This window comes from Eleginops maclovinus, chromosome 11 (assembly GCF_036324505.1).
Source record: "Eleginops maclovinus isolate JMC-PN-2008 ecotype Puerto Natales chromosome 11, JC_Emac_rtc_rv5, whole genome shotgun sequence".
NCBI classification, from domain to species: domain Eukaryota; kingdom Metazoa; phylum Chordata; class Actinopteri; order Perciformes; family Eleginopidae; genus Eleginops; species Eleginops maclovinus.
This window is the reverse complement of record NC_086359.1, coordinates 25,930,932-25,949,902: the sequence shown is the minus strand read 5'-3', so window position 1 is coordinate 25,949,902 and position 18,971 is coordinate 25,930,932. Positions and strand designations below refer to the sequence as shown.

At 42.7% G+C, this 18,971-nt stretch overlaps 1 protein-coding gene across 8 annotated transcripts in view; it reads left to right on the top strand.

Annotated features, from left to right (window-relative positions):
• The window catches only part of amot (angiomotin), a 72,075-nt gene that overhangs the window by 3,340 nt on the left and 49,764 nt on the right, over nucleotides 1-18,971 (top strand). Inside the window, exon 2 of one of the 8 annotated variants that reach the window (XM_063894361.1) lies at nucleotides 18,267-18,367. The exons of 6 other annotated variants lie outside the window; for them this stretch is intronic. The gene's annotated coding sequence lies outside the window, so the exon portion shown is untranslated. Of the gene's footprint in view, nucleotides 1-12,667; nucleotides 12,790-18,266; nucleotides 18,368-18,971 lie in introns of those variants that run through there. One more of the 8 variants, XM_063894362.1, reaches the window with a different exon arrangement.

Sequence of the window (18,971 nt, the reverse complement as noted above, 5' to 3'; positions counted from 1 at the left end):
AATCAACAACCAAACAAAAACCTTCAATGAGTGATGACCAAAGAATGTGGTAGTGTGGAAAAGCATGTGCATACTTGCCACTAATGACTGATAGACAACTGACTTTAGTTTTCCAATATATATTCTGTATTTTTTCTCAATGCCAAAGTCCACACTTTCTAGGCAGGGATCAAAGTTCTTCCAATTCTTCCAATTACAAAAAGGCAATGTATGAGCCAGTTTCCTGACTGGAGATGAAGCTCTGATTTTAGGGCATGTTGTCAACAGCAATTTTCTATTGCAGCCCTTACTATCCATTTTATTTCCTATTTGGTATGGTGGCCAATCCAAACCAGGCTGGTTGATTGCTGTGTATGATTGGTTTAGCAGCTTTGACGTCCTGAGCTAGCTAGGGAGTACTTGACGTCCTGGAAGATGTGGATCCTAGGCACCTTAAGGCTTCCACAGCAGGCACAGTGCAGTCAAGTATAGCGATGGGGCAGTTGGGTGACTCCTTTTCCACAGTTTTGAACATGTTAAGGTCAGCATTGATATTATCATGTTAGAGGGCTATTTGTTTTGTGTTCCTGTCTTTATGCAGACTCATCACGGAGCAGTGATACAGTGATTAAGTGTCATCTAAAGTTGTTATTCAACAGTTTTATATTTTTTTCCCATACTTCAAGGCAGTAAGGAGTAAGAAAGGGCTCATACAAGGGTTACTATCTGGTCAACGTTTAAATTATTTTAAAATTATTTTATCTTGCCCCACTGATGCAAAAAAGTAATGATCTAAACTGCAAATACTCCACTGATGAAATGAAAACTTTGTATCTAGTGAATATAGCTTGAACACTTCATTATGTAACATAACCACTGTTACTGGTAGTATTTAGGTTACTTTTTTAGCTAAGTAAAACTATGCTACCAACTTGATGCTTATAAGGTCATATTATGCAAAATGCATGTGATGCTTCTACAAACATTTGTCTCCCCTGTGTGTTAAGGGCATGTAAAGTTTCAGAAAAAATTAATGGTATTTTTGGATCTGAGCCATACAGAAACCATGATAACCTCCACCCACCCAACAATGAACGTCAGGCATACATTGTATGATATCTGACCCCGCCACTATTGTGGTTCTGTGAAAAATAAAGCAGCATAACACTTCAGAGCTGCATATTCCTCTCAACTAAGACTAAAGAATCGGTCGATATCGCCTCTCCGTGACCAAACGTCCCACTTCAAAGCTGTACGTTTTGCACTAACTGCTTGTTTTACTGATTATTTAGCTGGCTTGTCTAACAAAGCTTCATTATAGCAAGTTAGGTTGAGAGAGCTACAGCGTTGTCCTGCACACACAAGTATCAAAAGCTCAAACTCTATCTGTATCATAAACAAAGTCTGATGTTATTAGGAACATAATGTGATGCTATATGACGCAGCCCTGTAGTAAGCATGCAGAAAAACGATAAATCTTATTTAACCCTTAGGAGATCCTAGGGACATATTGTGCCTTTTCGTTTTTTTATTTTCAAGCCATTCTGGCTGTGTTGAATGAATATAGCTCAAATTTGCCAAAGGATATGATTTTTTACTTCTCTTTTGAATTGTCGTCTCAGTTTTTTTCAATTAGCCTAAAATAGCTAAGCTACGCAAAAACCGACGCATTCCTTCCTAGGGACAATAAATGCCCGATTGATAATGCTTTTTTTGATCCCACATTTATCTTTACATAAACAATTGAATTCCTTTGTTAAGATTTCATTTTGTACTACTAGCTTTCAATTTTTTTATATATATATATATATATATTTGTCCACAAGTTGGCCCACATTTAACCCTTTTACTGTTTTCTGCAACGGTGCTTTGCTACTGAAGTGTGTGTGTGTGTGTGTGTGTGTGTGTGTGTGTGTGTGTGTGTGTGTGTGTGTGTGTGTGTGTGTGTGTGTGTGTGTGTGTGTGTGTGTGTGTGTGTGTGTGTGTGTGTGTGTGTGTGTGTGTGTGTGTGTGTGTGTGTGTGTGTGTGTGTGTGTGTGTGTGTGTGTGTGTGTGTGTGTGTGTGTGTGTGTGTGTGTGTGTGTGTGTGTGTGTGTGTGTGTGTGTGTGTGTGTGTGTGTGTGTGTGTGTGTGGAATGTGATGTGTAAAAGTTGTTCTCTATCATATTGGATGATAGGGCTCGCTTGGGCGGTTTGCATGTTGCAAAAAAAGTTAAAAACAACCAACAAAGTCAAACAATAAAAACACTACAATGCAGGGTTGGTGAAGAGCTCGAGACACAGCAGCCATCCTCTGCGCCATCACTTGTCGCATTCATATAGTACATAAAAGGATGTTCAAGAAATTCATTCCAGAACGTTTTTTGGCAGATGTTGGTGGTATTGACTGGACTGATGTGTATGCTGCTGAGGAGCCTGGGGTCTCCTTAAATATTTTCATGGAAAGCTTCATGAAGATTGTTGATAAGCATGCCCCTATGAGAAAGTGGATTGTAAAAGCAAGACTAGCTCCATGGCAGAATGAGACTCTAAAGAGCCTCATGAAGGAAAGAGATGAAGCCAAATTTACATTAGTAAAGTCTGGATTAGTGGAGGACAGATTCAAGTACTGTCAACTGAGAAACCAGGTTACAAAACTGAAAAGATCAATGAAAAAAAGACTATTACATGCAAAGAATAAATGCTTTAAAGCAAGATGGCAAAGAGCTCTGGAAAACCCTTAATTTAATAATGGGGAGAAGGACAACTGGCGGGGCTTCCTTTGTGGAATCAGAAGGCATGTTTCTGACCAAACCATCTGATATAGCAAATTATATGAATGATTCTTCATAAATGAGGTCTATGCACTAAGGCAGAATGTTACGGAGCCCCCTAGGGGACATGGAGAAAAAAAATTGTTTGAAAAAAAAAAGTGAAGTGACATGGAGGAAAAACAAAAAAAAAGCAAAGTAGGCTACCTAAGCGAAATATATCAATATGTTTTGCGAGATCTCGCAAAAGGCTAAACTTTTTACAAATTACTTCCGGAGTCAGAAAGGTCACGTCAAAGAGGTCAATGGTCAAACCAGAGCGATAGAGAAATAACCAATGGAGGGACACATTACGTTTTACTTTGAGTTTGGGCTCGAGTACACTGAAATTAGGTCCGCTTTGAAAATGAGGCATAACATAACAGTAAGTGTAAGACATTTGAAGAGGATTCTGGCGGAAATGGGACTAAATCGCCTGAAAATATATTCATCCGAACTCAACTCCAATTCTCTGGACAGCTTCACGGCTATAGGTGGATGTACGCGAAATGCCAGGATCACGGGCTACAAGTGAGGAAAGAGGATGTACGTCTCCTCTTGAAGGAGCTAGGCCCCAGAGGCGTTACTCTAAGGCAGGCATGACGGCTTAAGCGAAGGAATTATTTCTCGAAAGGCCCTAACTTCATCTGGCACCTTGATTGCTATGATAAACTGAAGCCCTATGGCTTCTGTATTAATGGGTGCATTGATGGCTTTTCAAGGAAAATGATCTGGCTTAATGCCTACACAACGAATAGTGACCCTAGGTTGATCAGGGGTTACTATGTAGAAGCAGTGCAGCGTTTACATGGCTGTCCAAGAGTTATGAGGGGCGATCTTGGAACCGAGAACGGTCGTGTGCGTGCCTTTCAGCGCTTCCTCGTCCCTACACAGCCAGAGGACACCCTGGACCAGGGATGCCCAACCAGTCGATCGCGGTCTACCAGTCGATCGCGGGCTGAGTTCCAGTCGATCGCGAGAAAATGTTGTGTGTAGGCTATCCTCCTACTGTTGTGTAAAATACGCCTACATTAAAACTTCCAACTTAAAACATCTTTAATGAACTGCTGATCGCGTGAAGCACTCTGTAGATTTGTACAGCTATAGTAAGGTAGATCAGGCATAATCAAAGAAAAAATCTCACCCGCTTCTTTCTATCTGCGCGCGCATGGTATGGTTGCTAGGTTCTAACTAAGGACTCAAAAGGGCGCAAGAAGCTTAACTAGAGCGAGTGGATACTACCATGGCGACAGAAGCTAAAAAATCTAAAACTTGGGGGAGGAGGATAATTTTTTCGTGTATTCGAATGCCAAGTCCATCTGTCTTATCTGCAAAGCAAATGTGGCTTTACCAAAGAAAGGAAATTTGGAGCAGCATTTCAAGACAGTCCACAAGAGCTACGATACAAACTTCCCAGCTAAATCACCACTGCGCGCCCGAAAAGTCAAGGAATTGAAAAGTCAGCTAGCAGCACAACAGTCCATTTTTACCAGGCCCAATACCAAGAGTAAGGCTGCAACCATAGCTTCTTATCGTGTCTGTCGTGTTCTTGCAAAAGGAAATAAATCTTTCAAGGATGGTGAAAATTGTGAAAGAAGCGTTCATGGAAGCCACAGATGCACTTTTTGCCGATTTTAAAAATCGAAAGGAGATTGTGTCTGCTATTCAGGATGTGCGGCTATCAAGACATTCTGTTACACGGTGATGCGAGGGAATGGCGGAGGATGTTGAAAAGCAATTGAGGAATGATATTGACACGTGTTTTTCTGTGCAATTCGATGAATCCACTGATGCTGTGGATGTGGCTCAGCTATGTGTGTTCATTAGAATGGTTTTCGAGAATATGAGTGGAAAAGAAGAGCTACTGACCATTTTGCATTTGAAAGGGCACACAAGAGGCACAGATATTTTTCAGGTTTTTATGGAATTCGTTAGTAAAAGCAAGTTGCCCCTCTTCAAACTCGTCTCCATTACAACCGATGGGGCTCCAGCAATGATTGGATGTACTGATGGGTTCATTGGATTGTGCAAACAGTCTGAATCTTTCCCGGATTTCCTGAATTACCATTGTATAATTCACCAGCAAGGGTTGTGCGGGAAGATTTTAAATATGAAAGACGTGATGGATGTGGCTAACAAGATTGCGTGTTTTGTTCGGGCCAGGAGTCTGCAGAGGCGATTATTCCGTGCGCAGCTGGAGGAGACCGGTGCAGAACACACAGATCTGCTGATGCACACAGACTTAAGGTGGAACGCTTTTCTAAATTGTTGCCCAAAATTAAAGAATTTTCATAAACGTTCAAACCATGCTGAAGATTTAGCCTTTCTTACCGATCTGACTGACAAGCTCAATAACTTGAATCTAGAGCTGCAGGGTAAGAACAAACACATCACCAACATGATCAGCTCCGTGAGCACCTTTTTAAAAGCAAGTTACAGCTGCTATCAAGCATGTTGCAACAGTGTGATCTGCGGAACTTTCCACACATGGACACAGAACTTAAGCGTCAGGGCAAAGACTGTGCGGAGCTCGAGAGTGCACGTTATGATGATCAACTGCAAAGCATCTTGTCAGAATTTGACAGGCGCTTTACTGACTTTGCATCCATTGAGCCTGTTGTCAGTTTTCTCAGTTTCCCATTTGGGGAAAATATAGATGTGGATTGTATAACGTCCAAAGTGGCATCACTCTTCAACCTAGATAGCGGTGCTATTGAGAATCAGATCCTCACACTAAATAATGACATTTAGCTCAAATCAAGAGACCTGACACAAATGTCCAATTCTGGAATCTAATCCAGAAAGAGAAGTACCCCAACCTCAGACAAACTGCAAAGAATTTGACTGTACTTTTTGGATCAACATATTTGTGTGAGTCTGCCTTTTCACATATGAAAATCATTAAGTCAAAATACAGACCCACCGGACGATGGTTGGCTGAAGGCTGTGTTTTCGCAGAGCTCCCGTGCCCATGTAACATTTATTGCAAATTATTTAGCCATTGTGCTGTTTTCTTGCCCAAATTTCGCAACCCCGGTGTAACTCACGACAATGAAGTCAAGCGGACAATCACAGAAAGAAAAACCATCGAAGCAGAGACAGACTCAGCCGAAAATCTCTGACCATGCTTCGATACTAGCTGTGGCGCCGCCATTAGCTAATGCTAGCACCATGACTGATGCGAGTGCATTGGACATTTCTGCTATTATGAGAGAAGTCACCAAGAATATTGGTGAGGTTATGGAACAGAAACTATCCAAGTTCTCTGACACCCTAGACAAAATTACGAGCCGCTTAGATGATCAGTCCAAACGTATCGGCGAGGCAGAACAGCGGGTCTCCAATGTGGAGGACCAATTGGCCACCATGGAACAACGGCTCAAGGAGGTGGAGAAGTGTAGTGCGGGTATGGCTCAAAGACTGGACGAGGGGGAAAACCGGAGCCGACGGGACAACATAAGAATCCTGAATTTTAAGGAGAATGCCGAAGGCAACAACTCTATTCAGTTCTTTGAGTCCTGGCTACCAACAGCCCTTGGGCTTTCCACTGCGAAGGGTCGCATTAAAATCGACCGAGCCCACCGGAGCTTCGGACCAAAGGGTAATCGTCCTCGTCCAGTGATTATCAAGCTTCACAACTCGCGGGACAAGATGTAAATTCTGTCGGCGGCGAAGAAGGCGCAGAATCTGGAATATGCGGGTTCCCCTATCTACATCGCTCAAGATCTGTCCCTGGCTGTTCGAGAGAAACGTCGCTCCTTCAATGATGTATGCCAAAAACTTCTGGATAAGAAGATAAGGTTCGTGATGCGGTATCCTGCTCTTCGTCAACTACAGAGGGTCCGAGCATACATTTGAAAATGCATATGAGGCACAAACGTTTGTGGACGGTTCTTTGGAGTAATATGTTACGGGTGAGCCTGGCATGCACTGGGGCTTGCTATATCCTTGTACATGTAGGTAGGCATTATTAGTTTTGGACACGTTGCAACTATCTTTTACTGCCTTTTTCATTTTTATTTTCAACTAACTAGCCAATGATAATGTATTTAGAAAACGGGCAGGGTAGCCTTTGTATGGGCGCGGGGGCTGCATGGAGAGTTTTTGTTCAGTCCTTTTTCCCTCTCCGTAGTGATGACCTCTTTCGGTGTCGCGGACTGCTGTGCTACCCTTTGGGTGTTTTATTTTTACTTTCTTAAAAGTTTATTTTTGTTAATAACTCTTTACATTTGTCTGTTTCTGACCCCAGTTGGGGTATTGTTACATGGGCCGCGGTTCAAGTACGGCCGTTTTTTGTTTGACAGCACCACCTCTTGTCGCTTGCTTAACGTTAATGTTGATCATATCTCTGCAGACGGTCATCCCGCCACTGATGCGTTGTGTGTGATCTTAGCGACATGTATTCAATCTTTACTGCTATGCGTTTTAATAAGTAGACTATCAGTCACGGTTACAGACGTAGTGTGCATATTGCATAAACTAGCCCAATATCAATGAGTGTAACTAAGATTATCACGTGGAATGTTAAGGGGCTTAACAATGTAATTAAAAGACGCAAGGTTCTCTCCTCGCTCAAAAAGGATGCAGCTCATATAGCATTTTTACAAGAGACTCACCTTTCTGATCTTGAACACTTAAAATTAAGAAGGGATTGGGTTGGCCAAGTTTTCTACTCCTCCTTTAACTCTAAGAGTCGTGGAGTAGCTATATTGCTCCATAAAAAGTTACCCTTTACTTTAGAGAAATGCACAAAAGATTCTGAGGGGAGATGTGTTTTGATTACAGGTTTTTTGTATGGGGAGCGTCTTACATTGGGGTGTGTATACTCTCCCAATACATTTGAAATGTCTTTCTACTCCAAATTGCTGGCGGATATATCTTCTGATATCTCACATCTTACAATATTAGGGGGAGATTTAAATACCTGCTTAGACCCTGTGTTGGATCACAACCCCTCCAAGACCTCCCGCCTTTCAAAGATGGCAGAGGCTACTAAAGAGCTTTGTTGTGATCTGAATTTATTTGACACCTGGAGGACACTTAATCCTAAAGCTAGAGATTACACTTTTTTCTCCCGCCCACACGGCTCATTTTCCAGAATTGACTATTTTTTTACATCAAGGCAGGCTCTGGATAGGGTTAAACTATGCTCCATCAAGGCAACTGCTCTCTCAGATCACTCACCTGTTTATCTTGAATTTTCTCCTCCTTACTATGATCCAGCATCACGACACTGGCGCCTAAATCCAGCTCTGCTTAGTAATACCAGTTTTCTTAAATACTTAGAAGAGCAGTTAAAACTCTTTTTCTCCATCAACGAAACTCCTGACGTGTCAGCATCTACAGTATGGGAGACTGCTAAGGCATACTTGAGAGGTGCGATCATATCATATACGTCTGCTAAAAAGAAGGAATCACTCAAGCAACAAATAGAGCTAGAACAGCACATATCTGATCTGGAACGGGATTTTAAACTGTCCTCTTCTAATTCAGTGTTACTAAAGTTAGATGCAGCTCGCTCGGCCCTTGACCATCTCCTCACTCAGAAAGCGGGAGCGGCTATCTTTTATGCCAAGCATCGTCTGTTTGAGTCCGCCAACAAACCAGGCAGACTATTAGCTCGTCTAGCAAGGGGTAGGACTGACTCCAATTTAATTTCTTCATTAAAGGACAGTAGAGGAGTGCAACACTTTCAAACTAAGCAGATGACTGAAATTATGAAAGACTTCTATCAAAACTTATACTCTTCAGACCTCTCTGATAATACAGAGGATAGGAATAGGTTCCTCGAGCATATTAACTTGCCATCTCTCTCTGATGAGAGCAGGAACACTCTATGTCTTCCCATTACAGAAGAAGAAGTATCTGAGTCAATCATGTCATTGCAAGGGGGTAAGGCCGGTGGTCCTGACGGGTTCTGCCCTCTGTTCTTTAAGAAGATGGCTGCTTTAATTGTTGGTCCGCTAACCAGAATGTATGTGGATTCTTTTGATAAAGGTTCATTGCCACAGACGCTTAATTTGGCCAATATAGCACTCATCTTAAAGACAAATAAACCTTCGGATTGCTGCTCATCTTACAGACCAATAAGTCTGATTGGGGTTGATTGTAAGATACTGTCAAAGCTGCTAGCCAGGAGACTGGAGGCTTTGTTGCCCACATTAATCAACCCCGATCAGACAGGGTTTATCTTGAACAGGTCCTCTCAAACAAATGTTCGGCGCCTTCGTAATGTATTGCAGTATGCCCACTCAACGGGAGACAGAATGCTTTGCGTCTCTCTCGATGCGGCCAAAGCTTTTGATAGAGTTGAATTTGATTTTCTTTTCAATGTACTTGAGAAATTTGGGTTAGGGGTTACATTTATTAAGTGGGTGAAGGTGCTATATTGTTCCCCTATGGCTAGGGTATTAGTCAATGGCTGTGCATCGGAGGTTTTCCATCTGGGAAGGGGCACAAGACAAGGGTGCCCACTGTCCCCTCTGCTGTTCGTATTGGCCCTCGAACCCTTAGCTGAAGCCATACATTGCCATAGTGGGATTTTTGGAGTCAATCTTGGAGGCGTTGTACATAAGCTGGCACTATATGCTGACGACATAATTCTTTTTCTAAAACAACCTGAGGTCTCTATTCCGGCTCTTATATCAACTATAGACACCTTCGGCAGCTTCTCGGGCTATAAAATCAACTATGATAAATCTGAGGCTTTACCGTTAGGTAACTTCGGGACCAGGAATGCGTTGGTAAACTTCCCCTTTAAATGGTCGGAATCTAGTTTCACCTATCTAGGCGTGAAGATTGCAGCTGATTTGAATAGCCTCTACAAGCTAAATTTTGCTTCAATTGTCACTACAATAAAGACAGACTTAAATAGATGGTTCGATCTCCCATTATCTTGGATGGGTAGAATAAACCTGATTAAAATGAATATCCTCCCAAGGTTGCTCTACCCTATGCGGATGCTCCCTCTAACGATAAGGAAATCTGTCTTTAACGACATTGAAAGATCTGTCTCCAAGTTTATATGGCACGGTAAGAGGCCACGCCTCAGAATGAAAACGTTAGAAAGAAAAGAGGGGGGTCTCGCCCTCCCCAACTTCCAGTTCTACAATTGGGCCTGTCACGCACAAATTGTGTCAGGTTGGCTGAGACACTTCTTAGACCCTGGTGGAGAAACCCACATAGATGCTTGGCACTGTCCCTCTATATCTCTACTCAGCCTAGTCACATGTGATGCTTCCCGGCTTCCATCTGAGGTGAAAAATAGCCTAATGATGGTGAGTACAATTAGAACATGGAGAGACATTGTGAAGATGGTTGGTAGAAAGGGATACTCCACAATCTTGCACCCCATAACCCAAAACAGTGCCTTCCCTCCAGGGTTGGGCACGACCATTTTCCAGAGCTGATATGATAAAGGGGTTAAAACTATTGGTGACCTGTTTGTGTCCGATACGTTGCTATCATTCGAACAACTTAGGGCAAAATTTGATATCCCATCCAATCAATTCTTTGGCTTCCTGCAGGTCAGGCATTTTATTAACAATCTGAGTTTCCCAATAGATAAACCAATAGCTACTCTTATAGAATCTTTTTTATTACATTACCAGGGCATTAAGAATTTCATTTCTCACTTTTATGGAAAGCTACAATCAGTCAACACAGTTAATATTGACAAGATCATAAATGTATGGGAGAGAGATCTGGGACTTGAGCTTGAGGAGGAGAAATGGTCTGATGCCTTGGAGTCAATAGGGAAAACTTTTCTTTGCAATAGACTCACTGAGTCAGTATAGAATCCTTCACAGGCTTCAGCGCACACCCCAGTTCCTCAATGTTATTGACCCAAAGATCTCTCCTCTATGTACCAAGTGTAAAACAGGCATAGGCTCATACTTTCACTGTGTCTGGGAGTGCCCCCTCATATCTAAATTTGGGAAAGGGTAGCAAGGGAACTTGGCAAGATCTTTAACAAAGATGTAAATAAGGAGCCTGGTCTCTTTTTGTTGAATATTGTGAATGATGACTTGTCTATGCCATACATGCAGGAAAAACTTTTGTTCAAGCTTCTACTTTTGGCAAGGAGGTGTATTTTATTTCAGTGGATCAAGCCTAGGCCTCCTACTGTACACCAGTGGCGCGGGGAGATTTTCAAAGTCTTACCAATGGAGTGGCTGAGCGCAGTCTTGAAGGGTAATGAAAGTTCCTTTGATAGGCTGTGGCAACCCTTTTTTGACCATATTCCCCTCAGTGTCTCTGATATTTTAAAAAGGGGGCGCCACGCCCTGGTCTGGAGTCCTGCTGGTGGCCCCTAGAGTGGGAGAGACTGCTAAAGGCTGTTTCCCTATGTTGTTACTTTGCTTTCATTCCCTCTTCGGTTTAACCCCTCATTCCAGAATATTTTATCTGTCTGTACTGACCCATATATGACATGATGTTAGTGTGGTGCTGTCTGCTGTCTGCTGTCTTTTGCTTATCATTTTATTGTTTTGTTATACGTTGTCTGTTTGTATATTTGAAAATCTCAATAAAATATTTGAAAAAAAATAAATAAATACAGACCCACCATGACTGATGACCACCTTGCGGCCTGCTTACGGCTGGCACTCAGCTCCTACTGTCCGGACTATGAGAGACTAGCTTCCTCCTGCAGTGCCAGAAGTCCCACTAAGGTAGAGAACCACTTTTCCAACTTGAATTAGGCATTGTATTAATTGGGTTGTATGTTGATGTGTTGTTACGGGCCAGTCCTAGGCCTACTTGTGCTTATTCTTTGTACGACGTACATTTACTTCAATAAATGTATTATTATTGTTAAAACTTGGCACTTTGTGTCAGAAAATTGTGTTATTATAGGTGCACAATTAATTGTGGCTACGCTATGACTTCCGATATGGCTTGGTAGATCTCGACACACTATCAACTTTAAAAGTAGATCTTGATTCAAAAAAGTTTGGGCACCCCTACCCTGGACAGTTACTTGGAGGTAGCCAGTACTGCAAATCAAAGGATATATCTATATTTATAATAACGATAAGCTTAGTACACCACATAAACCAAACATTTTTCAGAAGCTTAAATATCCTCTAGATGTAATTAAACATGCACTGCCAAGGCCCACTGTCCTCTATGTGATGGACTATAGATATTACTATAATGCCTTTACATTGTATTACACCACATTGATTTTCAATGTATTTTATGCATTGTATGGCCCGCTAGCTTGCAGCATATGAGCAAACAGACACACTAAATGTATCTATTTTTAACAGGATGAATTGGATGACACTGCAGACCTGGAATGCTCATAGAATCAGGCCATCGAAAAACCTGAACGTCCCCAGTGGCCGACTCAACGTCATGTATGCTGTGCTGGAGCTTTACCAGGCATCAGACTACCTTCGTCCTGTTGATGATGGCCATCTTGACATATGCAAAATGAAATGTGTCTTTCGGCAGCCCATTCCATGTGATCGGGATATACAGTATATGACCTCTGCAATGTCTTCATGGCTGAATCCGTTCTGAGTCTACCTACTGATCCATATCAGGCTGTGAACTTATATCTACACCTGAAAGAGGCCATTATTGCAGCTCTGTAAATCAGATACTCACTGGTGAAAACTCATCTGTGGTGCAGACACTTTCACTTTCTTCCCACTCTACCAACCCCATCGGACTCTAACCTGTAGTGCCAACCTGTATCAACCTGGGTCTCTAATAGTTGCATAACTCTTTTGCCTGTTGCCTTCTTTGACTCATAAAGAGACAACACCCTTTCCCTGTCTGGTAGATTTTGCTGAACAGCATCCATGACTGCACAGAGGTTGTCTAGCACAAATTTCGGCTCTTGGATAATGGCTTTGTGATCCATTGTTTCAATAGCGTGTGTTATGCTTTCTTTGGGAGGTAGGCAATGGGAGCCCATTCGTGTGAAAAGGTCCAGCAAGCCCTCCTCGTCACCTTCATCCATGGTCCCCTCAAGAGCTTTTTCCACTGCTGCTCTCTCAACCGGAGGAAGGTAGTTAAGAAAAGACATCATGAGGATATCTTTGTCAACTGAATCAATGCTATGTATACAGGCTAACATAAACGCCTTTGATAGCATCACTGGCATTACACCATGATCTAACACCCCTTTCACCCATATCCCACCCATATACCGTTCAACTGCCTCCCATTCAACCTGACAGAAATCTGGCCTTAGCCATGGGACTCTCTGTTTCCCCTTCACATTGCTCAAGAAACTGCTCCCAGAATGCAATATAAACCTCCCTAGAAACCCCTGCATCATCAATGGCATTTTCATTAACATTTAAAGTCATGTTGACTATGCTACTGTCCACGAACACAGACACAAGATCTTTAACAGCTTTTATCCTGTGAACCGAAGCTCGTCGTAGGCTCTCTTGACGTCCTGAGCTGCCAGCTGAGGTTGATTAGAGCAGGGGTTTTCAACTGGTTTTGTCCCAGGGACCACCATTCGGACTAGAAAGCAATCCGCGGCCCACTGATGTGCCTGCGCGTGCGCGTGTGTATTTGGTGTTACATGCATAGCTCAATGCATGAAACATGAAAGAGAGGCCACGCAGATTTTATAATAATAAAAGTAGATTTATTAAATTAAATTAAATTAAAGATTATTTTAAAGAAAGAATAAAGAATAATAAAGTGTTGTGCAATTCAGTATTGGGAAAAGTAACTAAAAATGTCATGCAAAGTCAGTCTAGGTGTGTGACAAAACAACAACGGAGAACAAAAATCCAACAACACCGGAGAACCAAAATCCAACAAATGAAGACCAAGGCAGCCTCAACTGCTGGCTGGTCAGGGCTTTTATAACCCAGCCAGGACAGACCTGTCACCAATCACCTGCTGTAGAGACAGAGAGATTGAGAAAAGCAGAGAGAGATTGAGAAAAGCAGGGAGAGAGAACAGGCTTACCATTAACACAGGGCGGGGCCTAAACCCGCCAGGGTCGTAACAGTGAAAACATGGGAGAATTAGGCCTACCTGTCAGTGTGATATCTGGGCGTGGTGAAGTCCACACAGCCTGTCTATTCGTGGCGAAATGGTAGACAGAGACAGTCTCATGTCATTCTCTGGATCAAGCCTAGCCCTGTACTTATTCTTTAAGTACGCCAGTGTAGAAAAACCACTCTCACACAGGTATGTGGTTGGAAAGGGCAAAAGACCTCATTGCTTTTGCAGCAAGCTGTGGAAATTCTGTCTGGCAACTTATCCAGAATTTAACAAGGGGCTGTGTGTCGTACATATGCCTCCTGACAGAGTCTGTGGACATCTCAATCAGCTTATCCTCTTCCACAGCCGTCAGACTTGACCCTACTGATGCATCGTCACTGAATGGGAGCAGGATCCACTTGCTGTCACGGCGCCACTCTTCCGAATCAGTGAAGTACTTTGCGAATTGACGCACAAGCTTCCTCAAATGCTCACATATAGTGTCGTTGATGTCAGTGCTGTCAGGGTATTCCTCAACTGAAGGAAACATCGCCAAGTTATTGCTCTCCACTCGTTCGATCCACTTTGACATTTTTTTCACAAATGCGTCGAGCTTCTCGTAGAGCTGCATGACGTTTGCATCTCTCCCTTGCATGGAGCTGTTCAACTTGTTCAGCTCTGCAAAAACATCTGTGAGGTACGCCAGCTTAGTTAACCAGTAACTATCGTTGAAATTGGAAGCCAGATCAGAATGCTTCTCGCACAAGAACTCGTAGATAGCTCCGCGTAGTTCAAACACACGGGCGAGCACAGCGCCGCGAGACAGCCAACGCACCTCTGAATGATAAAGGAGAGAGCTGTGTTCACTTCCCAAGTCATGGCATAGGGATGAAAACAGGCGTGTATTCAATGCGTTTCGTTTTATGAAGTTGACCGTCTTGACAACGACATCAAACACACCACTGAGCTCAACACTGAGATCTTTGGAGGCGAGAGCCTCTCTATGAATCAGGCAGTGTGTCCAAATTACCCCCGGAGCCACCCTCCTTACATGCGCAAACAGTCCAGTCTTGCTGCCACTCATGGCTCGGGCCCCATCGCTGCATAATGCAACGCACCTCTGCCACGAGATATTGTGCTCCGTGAAAAAATCGTCCAGTGCTTTAAATATTTCTACACCGGTAGTTCGCCCGGGCAGTGGTTTGCAAAAAAGAAATTCCTCGCACATAGTGCCACTGTCCTCGTATCGCACAAATGTTAACAGTTGCGCATCATTAGTAACATCTGTCGTCTCGTCGATTTGAAGGGAAAACAGAACTGTCTGAAGTTTTGCCATCAGCTGGTCTTTGACATCATTTGCCATTTCCCCAATTCGTCTTCCGATTGTGTTGTCTGACAACGGAATAGTTTTTAATTTGTTGGCACATTCTTCGCTTACCATAGCTCTGCACATATCTATGGCTGCTGGCAATATAAGCTGCTCTGCAATGGTATGGGGCTTCTTACTTTTTGCAACCCTGAGAGCGACCAGATACGATGCTTTCAGTGCGTTTTCATTTATTTTTGCACTCTTCCTCATGGTAGCCTGCTGTCCTTTGAAATCACGCAACATCTGTTGCATGTACTCAACGGGTTTGGCCTTCAAGTGGACGTGATGCGTCTCCATATGCCGCGTAAGTTTCGACGGCTTCATAGCTTCATTACAGAGAATTGTTGAACATACGAAACACAGTGGTACCTCCTCTCCTGCTCTGTCTGTCGTCACTGTGAATCCATATTTAACATATTCCTCATTGTATTTTCTTTTTCGTCTTTTTTGCGAAGTTGACGCTTCGGAAGCCTGTCCTTGCCCTATCGTGGCGGCCTGTCCCTCTGTCGTGGCAGCCTGACCCTCTGTCATGGCAGCCTGTCCCTCTGGCACTTTCCTCACTACAAAACGATCCATTGGTGCTAGATATATAGCTAGACTAGTACATATGTAACAAATGTTTGCTGTACTACAACCTATCTTAAAATACTCTCGTCGGCTATGCTTATAAATGTGTGTCAACTTTGCTCGCAAGACTGTACGTAATGAATAATAAGTGAGGTTAGCGACGCAACTCATTACCATTAGCGAATCACAGGCTACCATAGACTGGATAGGCGCAAGGCTACATTCTGTCAGCTTGAATTTCCTTTATATTATTTTAAACATATTTTTCACGATATGTAACGGTATTCTGGAAATGTGTTGAAATATCAAAGCGAATTTATATTAAAAAAAAACAATGGTGAACTGATCAACATAGGCTCTTGTCACGGACCACATGCAATGCCGCCGCGGACCACCAGGGGTCCGCGGACCACCGGTTGAAAACCCCTGGATTAGAGTGTTGAATTCACAGGCAAAACTTGTGGGAGTGAAATTTGTCCATGTTCCTGCCAGAAGAACAAAGTAATACATTGACATATAATCACCTACCAAAAACATTCGGAACACGTGTTCAATTTCTCGTTAACGCAATTATCTAATCAACTTATCACATGGCAGTTACTTCAATGCATTTAGTGGTATGGTCCTGGTCAAGACAACCTCCTGAACTCCAAACAGAATGTCAGAATGAGAAAGAAAGGTGATCTAAGTGACTTTGTATGTGGCAAAGCACTGAATGCACACAACAGAGGAAGATAGCCTTGTCGATTTACTGACCCCCTACCCCATTCCATTACCTCTTTTTAACTACCTTGTAATTATTGAAACTGTATCTTGATTTTAAATGACTCAGTTTTTAATGCACGGCTATTTATTATATTTTATAAATAAGCTGAAATTGATCACTGCGATAAAAGCATCAGATTTGGCAGACACACTACTGAAGGGGTTCTGATCAGATTTAAGCGCTTTCCAAAATGGCCACCAAAATTAGTGGGAGTCAATGGAGATATGGAAGAGGTAAAAGGGTGATACATGAATGTAGCATCCCAATCGAATTAATACAAGCCTGGACTGATGGTTTAATGTAGTTTATTCCGTTTCCAATATTACTGCATTGACCAACGTAAGAGCTAGAAATTAAACAGAAGACAAAATGATACACATTAGAGACATTAAGCTAAACTCTGTTAGCACTGAAAAGTTAACAAATACACAAATAAACTCCAAATTATTTGACAATTAGACACACACAGATGCAGTTACCTTGTTTCCCTCTCGACTGGAGCTAAACTCCGTTATACTCTCCCGTTATGTCGTGTTACTGCACCGTTTCTCCGTGTTACCGTACTTTTCTTCAACGTCTTTCTGCTCAACTTCCGTTCCTTGTCTCTTCAAAATAAAAGCACATCCTTGTTCAGGAAAAATAATAAAACAAAAGCAATTTAACAAATACATGAACCATATTGTTTGGGTTCCTTTACACTCCCACCAAATTATTAAGTGTTTTACATACAATTTAACTTAAAACACAAATGATTTCCTTATATGAAATGACCTTTTGTAGAACACTATGTACACTACAAACTTTTACTGTGTTTACTTTCATCTTGTGCTTAAGAGGCCTCCAATAGCAGAACTAACTTATGAACTGGACTTTCTACCACAGACGTTTTACTTGTGCGTTCATCTTTTTTGCTCAGATTTTTATCTCCTTGGAGTATCTTGACTCTCCTGACAAGTCCATCTTTGTCTGATACAGTCTCTGAGGCTCTTCCTAGTCTCCACACATTTCTCGGTTGTGTTGCATTCGTGTCTATCACTACATCACCTGTTTGAATGTTTCTTTTAGGAGTATGCCATTGTTGTCTGACAGTGATACTGTGGAGGTACTCCTTCCTCCAACGGCTCCAAAACTGCTCTGCCAGATACTGCACTTGCCGCCATCTTTTTCGTCCATACAGGTCCTCTTTGACAAACTTGCCTGGGGGAGGTAATGCAGTGGTGGCCTTCATGGTGATTAGGTGATTAGGAGTGAGTGGTTCCAAACTATTTGGATCGTTCAGGTTGTCTGTTGTAAGAGGGAGGCTGTTTACAATTGCTGTAGCCTCATGCAATAAAGTCCTTAGGGAAGCGTCATTGAGTTTACCAGGGGAGAGTGAGAGAGTAGAGTTGAGGACATTTCTCAGCGTTCTTATCTGTCGCTCCCACACTCCACCAGCATGACTTGCATGTGGTGCGTTGAAAACAAAATCACATTGTTTTTCTGCAAGGAAGGTTGCCAGTCTCTCAGCATCAACTTCCTGTAGGGCTGCATTCAGTTCATTTTTGGCACCTACAAAATTGGTACCATGGTCACACTTAATTTGCCTGACTGAGCCTCGTAATGCAATAAAGCAACGCAGTCCATTAATGAAAGCATCAGCCGACAGATCATCCAACATCTCCACGTGAATGGCACGAGAGGAAAAGCATGTAAAAAGCAGGCCGTATCTTTTGTGTTCTTTTCGTCCTTGTTTAGTCAGAAATGGCCCGAAACAATCCATACCACAGTATGTGAAAAGGTGGAGAGGGTTCTGTTTGCTCTTTAGGGAGATCACTTATTTTCTGTCCTTCCACAGGTCTCCTTAGTCTCCGACAGACCACACACTGGCGAATGTAGGATGTAACAGACTGACTTAACCCTGGGATCCAATAGCCATTGGACCGGATTTCATTTATGGTAAAACCTTTGCCTTGGTGTTTAACCCTTTCATGGTAGTGTGCAATTATCAGTTTTGTGACATGATGCTCTCTGGGGATGACTGTCGGGTGCTTTAATGAACCAGGAAGTGCTGAACAACGTAGCCTTCCTCCCACCTTGAGCACAGCATCACTGTCACTGTCTTTGTTTAGTGTCTTTACTTCTTCCCGATATGCTTGTCTTTGCAGGTCTTTGATGATCACAGTCTCTGCATTTTGTCGTTCACTTACAGTAGAGTGTACATTTGATTTGTCTTTCAGGAGTCGTCGTCGTAGACGTGCTACAGCGCTGACAGCCTTAGACCAGGATGAGAACTTTACCAGGCAGTCTGCAAGACTCACATGTTCATCCGTCTTTGTTTGTAATGTTTGAACCTTTCTTACTTCTGGATCTCCTATTGGAAGTTCCAGAATCTCCTTTGCAGGAGGATGTAGTTCCCTATCCCACAGGAACTTTGGACCCATGAGCCATTTGGATGAAAGCAGTTCATCCACTGTTGTTCCCCTGGACGCTAGGTCTGCAGGGTTTTCATTTGTGGGGACATAAAGCCATTGCTGGGCTGTTGTGCTGTTGCGTATCTTCT